Source organism: Chionomys nivalis, chromosome 21 (genome assembly GCF_950005125.1).
Source record: "Chionomys nivalis chromosome 21, mChiNiv1.1, whole genome shotgun sequence".
NCBI lineage: Eukaryota > Metazoa > Chordata > Mammalia > Rodentia > Cricetidae > Chionomys > Chionomys nivalis.
The window spans coordinates 9,652,753-9,668,960 of record NC_080106.1 but is presented as its reverse complement, the minus strand read 5'-3'; the positions used below and the strand labels follow the sequence as shown (position 1 = coordinate 9,668,960).

Here is a 16,208-nt window from a genome sequence, read left to right as displayed (position 1 = left end):
CATTGCCTTTTTATGGTCCATAGTACACAGCGGCAGAAGTACATTCAGGGCCATTTCAGAAAACTTGAAAATCTGTCCTAAGCCCAAATGCAGATTCCTTTAACATGAAAACTGAACCCTTTAAAACAATGTAATTGAAAGAGGTAGGAACCTGTGATACATGCCCTGAAGAACAGAGGCAAAAAGTTATTGGAAGTCTTTGTTCTCGGTCACGGAACCTCCGTGCTTCCATGAGGAGAGCTGCACAGTCTCCTCAGTCAGAACCCTGCAGGGCAGGTGGAGGGGACAGTGGCTTCTACCTGAGCAGAGTTGCACCAAGAGCTACAGGCCAGTGCCGTGTGACGAGATGGCACATGAAGATCAGTGTGCGGACAGTGTATTTAGAGCCTGCACTGGTCACGTGACCCAACGTCTGTTGTTACATCTCTTTCTGACCCACAGTTGAAGAAGCCTTATACTGTGGCCTCATTTGGAGCCAGGGTCCTTGCTCAAGTTAAGGCCATCCATCCTCACTCCCAAGAGGTCCCATAGCAGTGACTAGGGTGTTCTTAAGAGAGAGATGTGGGTATAGACACACAGAAAATGCCCTCTGACAGTGGTGGGGTTTGGATGTGGTCACAAGACAAGGAATGCTGAGAATACTGGCCACCGCTAGAAGCTGAGAAGAGGCATGGCGGGTGTGTTAGACCTGGGGGGGGGGACCAATTCCATGACTGTTTGATTAAAGCAAGCTGTGTTTAGAACTGGCCAGCCGGCTGCCTCTCCCGAAGCCGGGATTCCAGAGAGCAGCTCCTCGCAGACTTTTGAGGTCCCTTGTACGGGGAAGGGTTAGGGTTGATAGAAAGCAGCTGTTGGGATAATTGGCCATTAGCATCCGGACAGAAGAGTGGGGGGACTCGGGGTTCAAGGCTGCTGCCTGTGGGGTAGGGAAGCGTGAGAATCCATCATGTTGAAAGGGATCGTGAAGGTATCAGGGAAGACACATTTTCATAAGGCAGAAGGGCAGTCATGTATCACAGGCTCGGGAGTTTATTCGCAAGGCGAAGGAGTGGTTTTACACCATGGGGTCACAAGTTCAGCATAGGCTGAAAAACATGGTTTGCAAGATATGTTAGGCTTAGGGAACCAAAATCTACTCTCATAAAGTCTGGAGACTCTTGGTGGAGTGGCGGGGTTGCGTCCCTGGCACCCAGTCGCCCGCATGGCTAGCTTATACCCAGAAATAATTACACGGAAACTGTATTCTTTTGAATACTGCCTGGCCCATTAGTTTTGACCTCTTATTGGCTAGCTCTTACATATCGATCTAACCCATTTTTAATATTCTGTGTAGCACCACGAGCTGGCTTACCAAGAAAGATCTTATCCTGCGTCTGTCTGGAGTGGGAGAATCATGGCGACTGCCTGACTCAGCTTCTTTCTCCCAGCATTCTGTTCTGTTTACTCCACCCACCTAAGGGTTGGCCTATCAAATGGGCCTAGACAGTTTCTTTATTAGTTAACCAATGAAAGCAACAGATAGATACAAGACCCACCTCCATCAGGAGACTTAATAGCAATGCATGACAGTGTGGCCCCTTAGCATCAATATGGCTCCTCCTCTTCCGGTTTCACAGTTGGTTCTCGCCTGAAGTCTAGAAAGAGCCCTGGTCTGTCTATACCTCTGCTCTGGCTTGTGACTTTTAGGACCAGGAGAGAAACCAGTAACTCCAGTGGCCCCAGGGACAGTGCATGGCATCCTGTTCCGGAATCTGCTGTTCGGGCTGGGAAGCCCCATAGAGGTCCTGGCCTCCGGAGCACGCTGGCAGTGAGTGGGTGGCGATCTACGGCATCTTCTGGCCTCAAGCCAAATAACTGTTCCTGCTCTGCTCAGAGAAAGCGACCGCAGAGCCATGGCAGGAACAGTCCAGCTGGGAACAGGGAGAGCTATGCTGGGGCCAGCTCGCTGTCCTCATCAGGTTCAGGATGACACGAACTTCCATCCAAAGGCTCAGTACCACTGAGACAGGAAGAATACCTTCACCACAGGCCTGGGCCAGAGACGAATGGACCGTGTTCCCTGCTGTGGGTCACCACAGCGTAGGGCCTCAGACTGGGCCCCTCAGAGGCTGACCCACCTGTCTTGGCTTGGTTTTCCGATGCTGTACTAAATACCCGAGGTGAGAGGGTGATTCTGGCCCACAGTTCAGGGTTCTGGAAGTTTGGGTGGCAGCAGGAACTTGACGTTCCAAGGATCTACAATCACAGAACTGAGCCATGAAGGCCAGCTTGTGTTCTGTTCTCCAGCGGTTATTCAGCCTGTGGTGCCCTGTCCTTTGGACCCACTCACAATTAAAATGGGTCTTCCCATGTTAATTTATATGATCAAGACAGCCCCCCAGGCATAGTCTGAGGTTCTAGATTCTGTGTACTTAACAGCACTATCACATCCCTTCCCCGATCTGAGGAGCACAATTCTGTGGCAGGGTGCTGGTAGGCAGGTAGCTGGGAAGACACCCATCTGGGCTTGCTGGTGGCCGGTCCTTGAGGTGTCTCCATCCCTTGCCCTGGGTTTGACTCCTTCTAAGACACTGGTCAGTTCAGCCCAGGAGCCCATGTGTGACTTCTGGCCTTGTGCCTATCTGTGAGAACAGTCACATCCTGGTCTCCTGGGGGTGAAGAAAAAAATTAAGAACAGAAGTATAGAATGTTCTCTAGGATGTTCTTCTGCGAGCAAGTGTGTATAAGCAAATGTGTGTGTATGTATCTGTATGTGTGTGTCTATGTGTGAGTATATATCTGTATGTGTGTGTCTATGTGTGAGTATTTATCTGTATCTGTGTCTGTGGGGACACATGTGAACGTGGGGGCACATTCATGTGTGTACATGTATGTGTGGAGGCCTGAGGTTGACATGTAGTATCTTTCTCCATTATAGTGAGGCGGGGTCTCTGAGCCTGGAACCCTCGATGGCACTGTCTAACGTTCTCTGGGGAACCCCTGTCTCTGGTTCTCCATTGTTGGGATTATGAACAAGTCAGCAGCTATGCCAGCCTGGCTTTGGTGGGTTCTGGGAATCCGAGCTCAGTCTTCAAGCTTGTACAGTAAGTCTTCACCGGCTGAGCCATCTCAGGCCTTCCTCAGAGTTCTAAAGTTCAGAACCAACTGTGTTGGAAGGGACATGTAGCTTCCAGAGCATTCTGTCCTCAGTGTGGTTTGTGGCGACACATTGTGGTCTCAGTTCCCAGACTGTATATACTGAAACCTCAACACGTCTTCATGTTCGGAGCCTGGCAACCCAGTGGTCCCTCTGAGGGTCTCATCAGGGCTCTTTCACGCTGCTGCTGTCCTCTCAGCTCGGGTGGGAGGGTCCAGAGCGACTTGCTGCACGCAGGAGTTGGTTCTGGCTCTCAGTTCAAGCTCCATGTTGGCTAGATGGTCACAAAGGTCCCTTGAGAGCTAAAGCCAAGGCTCAAGTCTCCGGCTTCAAGCTGGGAACTGACGCATGGTTAGTCCCATTGCGTTCCATAGGCCAAAGTCACACGGCCTTTGTGGGCACGGGGGTGGGGGGGAATGACACACCGCAAAGGATCAAGGGAGTAAAGGCCGAATCACCCAGGGCTAGCTCTCTGATGGACCGTGTGATCACTACTCTCTGGGAGAACCATCGCCAGCTGCAGCGAGTACAGACCCAGCGGACTGATGGGAATGATCTGTAGTGAACACAAAGGATAAGTCAGGTGACGTCACCCTATACTGCCCAGGGCCAGGCCTGTGGTCTCAGGTCATTTTCTCACTCTGCCTCCCAGAGCCTCACCGTCATCATCCGTCTTGGCTTAGGCAGGAGGGTATATGGAATATGGAGCTTGTGTGGTGGCCAGGGAGCAACCTATGTAATTGGTTCTCTCCACTGTGTGGTTCTAGGCCAGTGGTTCTCAGCCTATAGGTTGTGATCCCTTTGGGGTAGAATGACCTTTTCACAGGGGTCACATATCATATATTTATATTACGATTCATACCAGTAGCAACAAAAATAATTTTATGGTTGGGAGTCTCCACAACATGAGGAACTGGGTTAAAGGGTCGCAGTGTTGGGAAGGTTGAGAACCGCCACTCTAGGGGGTTGAACACAGTTCATCAGGCTTGGCCGCGAGCATCCACAGCCCTAAGCGCCACCTTCCTGTCCGTGCACACACTTCTCAGAAAAGGAAATGAGTATTTGCCTTTCTGAGTCTGCCTTATTTCTCTTAACTGGTGACTCCTGGTTCCATCCATTTTCCTGGAAACGACAGGATTTTTCTTGTCTAAGGCTCCACGGTATACATGCTCACATTTTCTTTGACCAGTCGCCTGTTGACAGTCATCTAGGCTGGTCCCACGTCCCAATGACAGTGCAGACAGCAGCAGTCGAACACGCAGGATGTGGGGGTGGCCTGTGTGGCACTGCCTTGGGTCCTTTGGGTACAGGCTGACATTGGTAGCTGGGTCAAGGGTAGTTCTTCTCTTAGTTGAGTATTTTCTTTTGGAGTCCCCACACAGTTTACATCCTGGGGACATTTTTTACTTAACATTATTGTTTTATATTATACGTATAGGTACTTTACCTGCATGCATGTCTGTGTGCAATGCTCACAGAGGCCAGAAGAGGGCACTGGATCTCTTGGAGCTGGAGGAGTCACCATGTGGGTGATGGGAATACAACCCTAGTCTTCTGCAAGAGCAGGCAGTGCTCTAGGCCTCTGATCCATCTCCCCAGTCCCTCTGATCATTTTGCAAACTAGAACAGAGGCTTTAATAGGTAAGCTAACCGAACTGTCTGAATATTCCCATACAATGGAAGGAAGTTAAGGAAGGCATGGGCCCTGGACTCTGGAGTGTGAGACCCCGATACTCTCCTCACCTCTGCTTCCACAGTGGGAGTTCCTTCCCCATGGTCCTACCCAGTCCTGGGCTCCATCCTGGTGGGATCCCTGCAGGGTCAGCCCTTCTGCCTCTGTGCTGGAAGAAGCTGCCTGTGGGTGTGGTTGCAGGCACCCTGTCCCCCGTGCCCAGGCAACACAGTCCTGTGCTTCAATTCTTGGCCTCTGTTGGGGTTCAAGCCAGGGGAACATGAAGGCCACACGCTTCCTATTCCAATGGTTAGGGTCTGTGACAGTTAACCCTCCTGAGACCCTGTTCACAGCAGCTCCCGTCTGCCAGGCCCTTGGCACAGGTTAACTTGTGTTAGGTGGTACAGCCCTCCCTTCAACCATGTCCTGCTGGCACCCTGTTCAGAATATGACCTTGTTTAGACACCATCTTCACAGGTGGAGGGGTTTAAGGTAAAGGCATTCCTGCTGAGTTAGGGTTAAAGTTGGCAGGGGTGGGGGTGGGGGATGGAGGGGATGACAGGTGTCCTTGCAAAGTGACAGGAGGAGCAAGACCCTCACTCAATGTAATAATGAATTTAAGAAACTTCAAGTTGTGGAGCTGAGAGTTTTATTTTTGCTTTGTCCCTGTCTCCCTTTTGTACAGGTATAATCTTCCCTGTGTCTAGATCTTTCTTTCCCCAACTTTCCATGTTCAGTATGCAAAACCTTATCTAATGTGTCCTGGGACTCAAGGGTCTGTCCTTTTCTGACACAGGGGCTCACAGTCAGATAACTGTCTCTAACTTCTCTTTTTTTTTTTTTTTTGAGACAGGGTTTCTCTGTGGTTTTGGAGCCTGTCCTGGAACTAGCTCTTGTAGACCAGGCTGGTCTCGAACTCACAGAGATCCACCTGCCTCTGCCTCCCAAGTGCTGGGATTAAAGGCGTGCGCCACCACCGCCCGGCTCTAACTTCTCTTTTGTTTATTGCTTTTGACACTGGGTCTCTCCGTGTAGCTCTTTTGAACCAGAACTTGCTATGCAGACTGACCTCCAACTCACAGAGATGTGCCCTTGGAGCCCTCTCAGTATGACCCACTAATGACCCCACCCACAGCTTGAGAACAGACCCTTGGTCCCAGAACTGGGAGGAAGCACAGGTGAGCTGCTTTTTGAGCTTGGGGAGCACCCTCCAGTGTGGATGCTGGTCAGCCGACTGAGGCAGCAGGCTCAGACCACAGGCTTATCTCTGCAGTAGGATGCTCGGGGTGGGTCTTCTCTGCAGTGGGATGCTCAGAGTGGCTCACAAGATGTAGTTCTTGGTAGTTAGTATTGGAGCTTTGACCATTCAGAGGTCAGAGAGGAAGGAGACCTCCCAGGACTGAGGAATCCTCAGTGGTAACTTGTATAGCACACTGGCTTTGGGTGGTGCCGCTCTTTGTTTTGTTGAGACAGTGTCTCACTGTGTAGCCATGGCTAGCCTGGAACTCACTGTAGACCAGGCTGGCCTCCAACTCAGATCTCTGCCTGCTTCCACCAACAGGGCAATGCTGCACACCCTTAATCCCAGCATTTAGGAGGCAGAGGTAGGCGGATCTCTGAGTTCGAGGCCAGCCTAGTCTACAGAGTGAGTTCCAGGACAGCCACAGAGAAAACTTGACTTGAAAAGCCAAAGGGGGAAAAAAAGGTGTACACCATGCCTGGCTTCTGGGAAGCACATGCTATCAATATGTCCATTTTCTAGATGTGGCGGGGGGTGGGGTGGGGGGAGGGGGAACAAGAGGGGATGCAAGACCTCATTGTCTTGAGCCTGAAAGTGGCCAAACTGTTGTCAGAGACCTGGAAACTGATTCCTAGCTAGCAGTTTGAGGGAGGTTTTTCCTTCCCACCCCAAGTTTGGGCAGGAAGTACTCTGGCTGATCAGTCAGGAGGCCTGCCTGGTTCATGCCCTAGGTTTGTTTGAAGATAGGGCCCAAGGTAGAACTGCAGGGTTACAGATTCAGGTCTATAATCTTCTAAACTTCACTATGCAACCCAGGGCCATCCCCCCATCCCCTCTCCAGAGCCTCCTGCTGGTTCCAGAAACCCAGGGCCACCCCACTCCCCATTTCCTAGCAGAGCCTCCTGCTGGTCCCAGGAACCCAGAGCCATCCCCCCCCCCTCAGGAGAGCCTGCTGGCCTCAGGAACCCAGGGACATTCCCCCATGTCCCCTGCAGAGTCCCCTGCTGGTCCCAGAAACCCAGGGCCATCCCCCATCCCCTCAGCAGAACCTCCTGCTGGTCCCAGGCAGGGCAGCAACCACCATGCTTGGACTGGCCAGAGAGCCCCACACTGGGGTGCCTTCCAGTGGACTCTGAGCCTATAACCGGATGTCTGACAGGTGTTGGGACTCAAGAGCCGGAATGGGGAACTTGCTGGAAGATGTGAGTCCAAGCGCATCTGTTGTAGGAGTTATAGCTCTGCCAGGTGAATGGCTGCAGGCCACGAGCTGGGAGCCTGGGATTTCCCAGACTACTACCCTGATCTGTGGAGATACAATCAGATTTCCGTTTTCTGATTCCCGCCCCCCCCCCTCGCCAGGACAGAAACACAGATCGAGGAGTCAAAGAGAAAACGCAGGAACAGGAAAAGAAAAACACTGCTCAAACACAAGACAGTTTTTAAAAAATATATTTATAAACTGAGGGCAGTAGTGGCGTGGTGGCACATGCCTTTAATCCCAGCACTCAGGAGGCAGAGTTGGGCAGATCTCTGTGAGTTCAAGGACAACCTGGTCTACAGAGTGAGTTCCAGCACAGCCAAAGCTACACAGAGAAACCCTATCTCAAAAACCCAATACACACAGTTTTTATTTATGTGTGTTCATATATATATATGTGTGTGTGTGTGTGTGTAAGTGTTTGTCAGGTGTGTGCCATAGAAACCAGAAAAGGGTGTCAAGTCCTCTGAACCTGAGGGTCACAGGTGATTGTGAGCTGCCAGTTTGGTCCTCTGCAAGAGCAAGCGCTCTTAACTGCTGAACCATTACTCCACCCCCAATTTTTTTTTTTTTTTTTTGGAATACAGGGTCTCACTTTGTAACCCAGGCTGTTTTGAACTCACTCTGGAGTCCAAGCTGGTTTCAAAGTCACGGAAGTCCACCTGCCTCAGTTTCTCAGGTGCTGAGATTACAGGAGTTTGGCCACACAAATGGTCTTCGTGGGGCTGAAGATCAAACCTAATTTCAGGTACACTGGACAGACACTTTCCAGACTGAGTCACACCCCAGTCTACTCTCACTTTTGAAAGTGTATCAGGATTAGCCGTGTTAAATAAGAAAGACCTCCTTTCCTCTCCACCTGACTAGGGGTAGACATTTGCTCTTCCTTATTTGACCACACCACTTAACATGCCACAAGCAGGGGAGCAGACACAGAGAACAAGACTGTCAGGGACTCATGACCCCCCTCTTTATGACTTCCGGTTCCCTAGCACCCCATGGACCAATGTGGTTGCTCTGCTTCAGCCCTCACATATGTATTCCAGGTATTTGGGAAGCAATGAAGGCTGTGTCCCTCCTCTCTTTTGAAATCCCAGTGCTGGCTCAGAGGTTAAGGTCACTTGCCACCAAGCCTGATGACTTGTGTTCAACCCTTGGGAACCTACACGGTCCTCTGATCGCCACGTGGGCATCATTGCATGTGTGTATAATCCCGAAGGCCTCCTTGTTACGTCCTCCCTCCTGAAGGCAGAAGGAGTGAGGCTTCTTCCTGGGCCTTTCGGAAGGTCTCGACTCTTGCCCCTGATGACCCTGCCTCTTAATTCTCTCCCCTTCCTGATTTAGAGTTCTGCTTCTGGAAGGATCCCAGAGCCTCTGGCACCTGTCTTGGACACCTCTAGTCCTTGGAGTGTCCTGGTGGGCTGAGGCTCCGTGCTATCCTGTGTCCTCCCTGTAATCCTACAGTGAGGCTTACATGGAAGGTTTCCACATTTGAAACTTTGGTTTCAATAGGATCTTGGCCTCCGTGTCCTCAGAGTTCCCGTCAAAGTGAGCTCTCCACCCAGCCAGTGTCAATCTCCCCCAGAGGAACGGGGACCATGGGTGCAGAGGGTCACCATCTCATCATCTCGGTTGTTTTCCTGAGCTGTGCCCATCACGAAGTGGTACCCCATGTCTCTTTAATACCTATCGTTAGTGGTCTATGACGCAGTTGCGGCCTGGTGACGCTCTTCAGATGCTTGTTGGTGCTCAGAAACCAGCGAGCAGTGGCGTTCCCTGGCCTTGGTGCTCTGTGTCCAGCTCACAAACTGACAAAAATAGTTGGTGGATAAGAACTCTGAGTGGGCTGTGAGCCAGCAGCCAGAGACTGGCACAGGGTCAGGAGAGCCTGCGTCTTCTCAAACATCATTGGACCACTGGCCACCCTCATCTCGCAGTCTGGCGTGGCCCCTCATCATTCCACTTGGTCCCTGGGGCTCAGGGTGGCCCCGCACGCCCCTTTAGGCATGAGCAGATCATTCCAGATCCAACTTCCCCAGGCCTGGAAGGGTTTTCCCGTTTGTCTCAACTTCCCCAGAACCCAACCCTCTCCCAGGTCACAAGGGCACTCCTGCTAGGGTTTCCCAGGATGTCTGCGGCCAGTCCCTTCCCCAGGCACAACTACATGCAGCATCTTGGCTCTTTCTCTTCCGGAACCTCCCAGGCATCCACAACGCCTACGTTACCATTATTCAAATACAAAGGTTGTAAGTTTTCTCTTTTCCTTTTTAAAGAAATTACATCCTGAGATTGCAAAATGAGGGAGAAAGTTTGATCAGAACTGAACTCCTCGTGGCCTTGGCAATGCCTCTGCTAGTCCTCAAAGTGTCATTCCGCTCCAGTGATTTCACATTAACCCTTGAATACTTTAAGAAAGGGGGTGGGGTGGCTGTGATGGTCACCATGGGACAGATGGGACCTTGAACACAGAAGTTTGTAACGTTCTCAAGGCAACAGATGGGAGCTGCTGGGCTTTGAAATTCCCTGGCTCAGGATGACGCTAACCAGCAAGCTAAAGACACCATTTGCCCCATGGGTGTTCCTGTCTGGGAACAGCAGTGGCTCAGAGAGGTCAGGTGACTTGAGCAAAGACACACAGTTGGGGCATGGGATGAAGACTGAAGCTTAAGTCTATCATGATTTAAGAGGGTGCCCAGCCCCTAGGAATGGCAGCTTATTTTAATTGCATGGCCGTAGGTTATCTGGTCATCTGTGGAGTTTTCCCTAGGAGTTCTTCCAATTCTTTCATTTCCACTTGTGTAGGGCTGTGGTCTGTGTCCCTCTCCTTAAAGCTGATTAGACTCTGTGGTTTCAGCAATGGAGAGAGGCATACCGCCAACCCCAGGTCCTCAAAGGCCTCCCAAGCCACCTGGCCTTCCAGGATGCTTGCTTTAGAGGCAGCTAGGCACCGTGGGAAAAGTGTGATCATCTGGCACTGTCCACTGGAAAGGCTGGATGGAGCCACTACAGCCAGCAACTCAGCTGGGTTCCTCCCACCCTTCAGCCAGTTTCGAATGCCATTGTCAGTGTCTAGCCCCAGCCAACAGCTGACTGCAGCTAAGGAGGGGTCCTAAGGACAGACCCAACTGCACCTTTTCAGGTTCCCCCACCTAATACAGAATAGGCCAAAAAAACAAAAAAATGGGGTTGTTAAAGATGTCGTGTGTGTGTGTGTGTGCGTGTGTACCATAATGCTGAGTATCAAAACATGTATATATGAATACGAACACACATCCTTAACAACAAATAACCACTATATAACTGGAGCACCCCTAGCCAAGTCACTATAATATAGGACAATTTGTTACACAGCAGAACTAACTGTGACATTCCATTTGAGAAATTTGTTTAGCTTCCCTGATGCATTAAAAGAAATGAAATAGTTCTGAAGTACCCAATGTGCTCATCTTGTATAAATATAGGCTCTCTAAATCTGCTCCAGCCACTTAGAGGCCAAAGTCAAGGACTCTCTTGGTCCATTTGGGCTTCTAGGATAAAACACTGCTGGCTGAAGGGGTTGTACACAGTGAAGCTTGGGAAGTGAGGCTACCAAAGGCTGTTTCTCTGTTCATAGATGGTCTTTCCCTGTGCTTCCACAAGGTGGGGGAAGAAAAGGAATTCTCTGGTCCTCTTTATAAGTCCTTGGGGATCTCACCACATCCCAGCTCTGTCTCCATATCTTCCCTGGTAATTAGTTCTTGAGAAAAAAACACTAAGACATAGTAGGGACTCCGGCACAAGGTGCCTGGATTGGGGTGCCAGCCTCACAAATGGACAACCAAGTGTGCTACAGAAAAACCTTTGTATACTGTAAATATGTATTGCTCTCGTTGGTAATAAAGAGCTGATTGGCAGATAGCTAGGACTTTGGAGGCAGAGAGAATGCTGGGATGTAGAAGGGCAGAGTCTCAGGAGATGCCAACCATGCACCGAGGAACCAGGACATGTAGAAAATGAGGTGTCAAGTCACATGGCAAAGCATAGATAAGAAATATGGGTTAATTTAAGTTGTAAGAGCTAGTTAGTAATAAGCCTGATCTATCAGGTAGGCATTTGTAATTAATATAAGCCTCAGAGTGATTATTTGGAAGCAGCTTGTGAGACAGAAACTTCTACCTACACTTGACCTTCTGCCTTCACTGCCATGTCCCCCAGTGTCCCTATCTGTAAGCAGAGTCCCACTTTCCACTGGGCTGTGAGAAGTTGACCAGAAGCTGCCCTTGAAGTTCCCATGCATAGCTCCTGACACACAGAAATGATTTTGGGTGAAGGGAGGAGAAGAAAGGGGGCAGGTTAGGAGAGAAGGCCAGAGGGAAGGGAAAAGGGAAACCGAGGGAGAACAGGAGGGAGAACTGAAGGTTCTGGAGCTGGCACAGGGATAGGCATGCTGAGGAAGACTTAGCGTGGCAATTTGACCTGAAGATGACAGGCTTGTAGAATTCTTGGGTGGGGAGGGGTGTCCCAAGAGCCATCCTATGCCATCAAGGAACCTTACAAAGTTGCCATGAAAAACACCAGTAGGGAGGTGGGGTGGGGCCACTAGAGCCTGGGACTTCTAATTGTTAACAAGCCCCTCCCACCCAAATGTTGAGCCTCCAGAGGAACCCCGTCCATCACTTCCGGTTCCTAGATGGGTATGGATCTAGGATCCAGTTTATCCTGTTTCCCTGCACTCAAGGCTTAATGGTCACAGGCAATGGCGACACAGTGGGCATGAGCGCAGAGGTCTGTGACTCAGGAATGTGCCCAGGGATCTCTGTGCTGGTCAGTCCCTTCATTCGGGAAAATGGGGATGTTGGCAGCAGCACCAGTCTGAGGGTGGTCAGGCTCGGGTCCTCGGCACTCGACTCCTCTGACTCCTCTGGTACTTGGAAGAGAGCCCAGTACATACCAGCAGGTGCGTACCTGCTTACTGGGTGCGTGAGTGTGGCTCAGACCATGATGCTCCCAAAACTGACAGCAGAAAGGAAGGAAATTAAAAAGAAAAAGAAAAAAAGATGCAGGGTGGTGGTGCACGCCTTTAATCCCAGCACTTGGGAGGCAGAGGTGGCAGATTTCTGTGAATTCAAGGCCAACCTGGTCTATAGAGCAGAGTTCCAGGACAACCAGGGGTACACAGAGAAACCAGGGGTACACTCGAAAAACAAAACAACATGAAAAAGAAAGAAAAGAAAGATAGTAATGTACATTTAAATTTTTATCTGTAGAACTGCATCAAGGACTTGGGCAAAGATCTCTGGTAGGAAATCAGGTTCCCCAACTTGCCGAGGTCCCGAGGACCCCAGATCTGAGATGCCACCGGGGTCCTCTGTACCTGCTCCTAGCAGTGTTAGTGGAGACATTAGCGAGAGTTCTTATTGTCAAGGGGACCAATGCCAGCCTCTTAGTGGTGGGTGGTCTTTTCCAACCCCACTTTATGTGACTGAGAGTGGTCTAGGTGTCTCTTAGCTCTTTTGGCACAATTTCCTCGCTTGCCCTTAAGGACCCTTTGGTTTGGGAGTCAACCACACCTAATTTCCCAGATTCTGACCTCTGGATACTTGCCCCAGGTAGGTGCCAAATGCCCTGAGGCACACGGTACTAAGCTCGTTGGAATCTGCTGGGGGGTTCCCGAGGAGGCAGGCATCCTCTCCACACGAAGTGGGATGCTGCCTGTTCCCTGTATTGCTGGGAACCTGGAGATCCTGTGTTTCCATTTCTTAACCTGGGAACCTGCAGTGGCGTATAAATCCGCACACGCTGGCTCTGCACATGCCTCTCGGTGGTCTGTCCTGTCCTCTACTTGAGTGGCAGAGTCGGGGGGGTCCTTGGGCCACGTGTCCAGTCCGCTGCGCACAGTAAGCACTCAATGAAAACGACTTTTATGGTCACGGCTGGGGGCCGCGCTCTCCTTGAGCACTGTGGTCCTCAGCGCCTCCTCCCGCCCGAAGGCAGCAGGGCGGGGCGGGGCCGGCACGGCGCAACCCAATCAGCGTTGCCTGTGGGCTTGGGGGGCGTGGCCCAAGGAGCTCCAAACAGCTACTAGGGGCGGCGCGCCTAGTGCGGGACCCACTCGCAGCGCCCAGCACCAGCAGGGTCCCAGCGCCGCAATCTGCACGCCCAGCTCCGCCCAGGTTGAGACCAGAGTTCTGCTCAGGTGAGAGGGACTCGGTCCCGCTGCTCTTTTGTTTGTATGAGAACAAGTCTCTCCGCGAGCCCAGGCTGTCTTCGAACTCTCAGCCATTCCCCTGCCTCAGCGGCGATGTACCCTCTTTCTGTCTTTTGCGACGCTTTTTCCCTGACTAGGGCAGATGCGGTGCTTCAGGGCTGCGTGCCGCGGCACTCTGCCTGTTCGGGTGAAGGAACGGAAGCTCAGTTACGAAGCCTTTTGGCAGGGACTAACAGGAAACTGAAGAGCCGGGACCCCACTCTGACTGCAGGCAGCTCCGCGCTCCACCGGAGGCACGCGCTCTTTTGCCCTCCCAGTGCTGTTTGCCATCATTTGGGGAGGGGTAGTGTGTTGTCAGTGGGCGTCGATAGCTGGAACGCTGATGGCATGGTTGTGTTAGAGGCATGGTTGCGTTAGAGGGGTGTTTCACCCTGTGTGAATAGGGTCCAGGTGATCACAGGGGCGAGTTCCTTTTGTCCCAAGTTACAGAGCCACGCCCCTTTCCAGTTTCATTGGCAACGGGCTTGCAGTGAGGAGATCTCCTCCCCGTTTCAGTTAAAAGTACAGAGGGTCAGAGCGGTAAAGTGAGCTGTACCAGCAGGACGGGACTGGAACCCACTTCTGACTGCTTCCAAAGCTTCACATAGTTGTGTCCAGGTATAGCGCAGTCTGGCCTCCAAATCAAGTTAATCCTCCTGTCTCCGTTTCGCCAATGTGTTGGGATTACAGTTATTCTAGAGAATATTTTAGGGAACATATTCCAGACCTTTTTTTTTTTTTTTTTTTTTTTTTTTTTTTGCTAGAGTGGGCACCTTGAATAACTCCTCCTGTCAGGAGCCTTGGCCCCAGGAACTTAGGAGGTTGGCTGCCCCATATGAGGAAAGCCAAGGCCAAGGCCAGCTCCTTATGGGGTGTGTGCAGACTCGGCGCAGGGCGCCAGATGCCTGCTTCTGCAGTCCAGTTTGAACTGGCCATCTTTCCAGGGAAAGGTGGGTTGCTAGGGTGACTAAGACTGCGAGAGAGGCTGTCTGGATGCCTGGGTCTCCTGGAGCCAAGACTGGGTTCCGGGTGTTCACTGTTGGTCCTGGACTCTTTGCCCTGGTCAAGTAGGGTGAGCCCCTTTTCCAGATGATCCCACACTCCACAGATCAGGTCTGGAGTCCGACAACCATATAGAACAAGTCTGGACCATATTCTCTGCCCCACATAGACCGAGGGTTGTGCCAGAGTCTTGTGTAGCACGTATCTGACATCCTGCTTCTGCCACCATCTCCACCACCTCCCACCCCAGGAGGAATAGCAGGTGTGGGTGGGGCTATATTGCTTGTGCTGGGGTCTGCGCCTGAGGACCTGGGTCAGTGCTAGCTCAGAGTCCTGCTTCCCGGCTGGAGGTGCAGTGTGGCTTGGTAGACCTGGGTCTAGATGTGAACACTCACGACTTATAGGTCCTGCCTTTTTTTTTTTTAATTGTTTTTATTGAGCAATATATTTTTCTCCACTCCCCTCCCTTTTTCCCTGCTCCCAATTTACTCAGGAGATCTTGACTTAGGTCCTGCTTTTTAAAAGACAGTTCTTTGTCCTTTGCTGTCTCTGCTCCTTAACCTGACCTTCACAGGGGACTTTATTTAAAGGGTCCAGGAAAAACAGCCAGACAAGAGAGGAGAGACACAGAGGGAGGCGCTGATTCTTAGAGGGACCAGCAATGACAGTTACCATAAGGCTGGCACCTGGCACTTCTCTGGAACATCTTGTGACCCACTATGTCCAGGGTTTCCTCGAGCAATATATCTCAGCCTGCCCTGCGAGTGGGCATGCCCCATTCCCTGCTGCTTAAAGCGCATGCATGTGCAGAACACAAAACAGCTAAGCCTGGCGAGTGCTTCGCCTCTAGCTGGGCTCCCCTCACTCGCGGGTTCAGAGGAAGTTGCTTTGCCAGGCACAAACATGACTGTCGCTGCTCCTCTCACTCTGCCATAAGGGTGCTTTTAGCATCTCCAAGCACTTGGCCCCAGGTTGGGGAGATGGGGTGGGAGTAGGGAACGAAGGGGCTGTACCGACAGGGCTCTTCCCCAGGGTGTGGCCAGCACACTGAAAGCCTTGCCTGGTGACCTGGGTCAGCGATGCTCCCAGATCCTGGCTGCTCTGCTGCAGAAGGGCGGAGTCGGTCTGCAGGAGCAGGGGGAGGACCTAGGTGGACAGAGGAGAGCGTGGGGACCTTCGAAGCTCCCACATGGCACCCGTCTTGCGTGGACGACACTGGAAATGTCTACGGGCACAACCCTGGTGCTGACCATGGCCTTGTGGGAGCTGGCGCGAGGCTCTTCTCTGTCACCAGTGTAATTTGTGCATAGGGGAGGTGCCTCTGTGTCTGCTACTCTGGGAACTGGAAGCTTAATTTTTTTTTTTTTAACTCACTGCATTTGATGAGTCCCAGATGTGCAGAGCCCGTGTCAGTCAAGAGGGCTGATGGCTCGGTGGTTTTTCAGGAAGGGAGACTGCAGTGCAGCCTGGCGCCATCATTTCACTGAATGGAGAGTTAGCACACCCAGCGATGTCCCCAATAGAGCACCCTGCCCCAGAGCAGGCAAGGACCGTCACATGACTAGGAACTGAGTCCAGGCTTTATTTATTTATTTATTTTTTCCTGAGACAGGGTTTCTCTGTGATTTTGAAGCCTGTCCTGGAACTAGCTCTTGTAGACCAGGCTGGTCTCGA

At 51.5% G+C, this 16,208-nt stretch overlaps 1 protein-coding gene across 1 annotated transcript in view; it reads left to right on the top strand.

The window, feature by feature from the left end:
- The first annotated feature begins 13,371 nt into the window (after positions 1–13,371).
- Crispld2 (cysteine rich secretory protein LCCL domain containing 2) overlaps positions 13,372–16,208 on the top strand; it is a 54,742-nt gene continuing 51,905 nt past the window's right edge. Inside the window, exon 1 of the mRNA XM_057754350.1 lies at positions 13,372–13,481. The gene's annotated coding sequence lies outside the window, so the exon portion shown is untranslated. The remainder of the gene's footprint in view (positions 13,482–16,208) is intronic.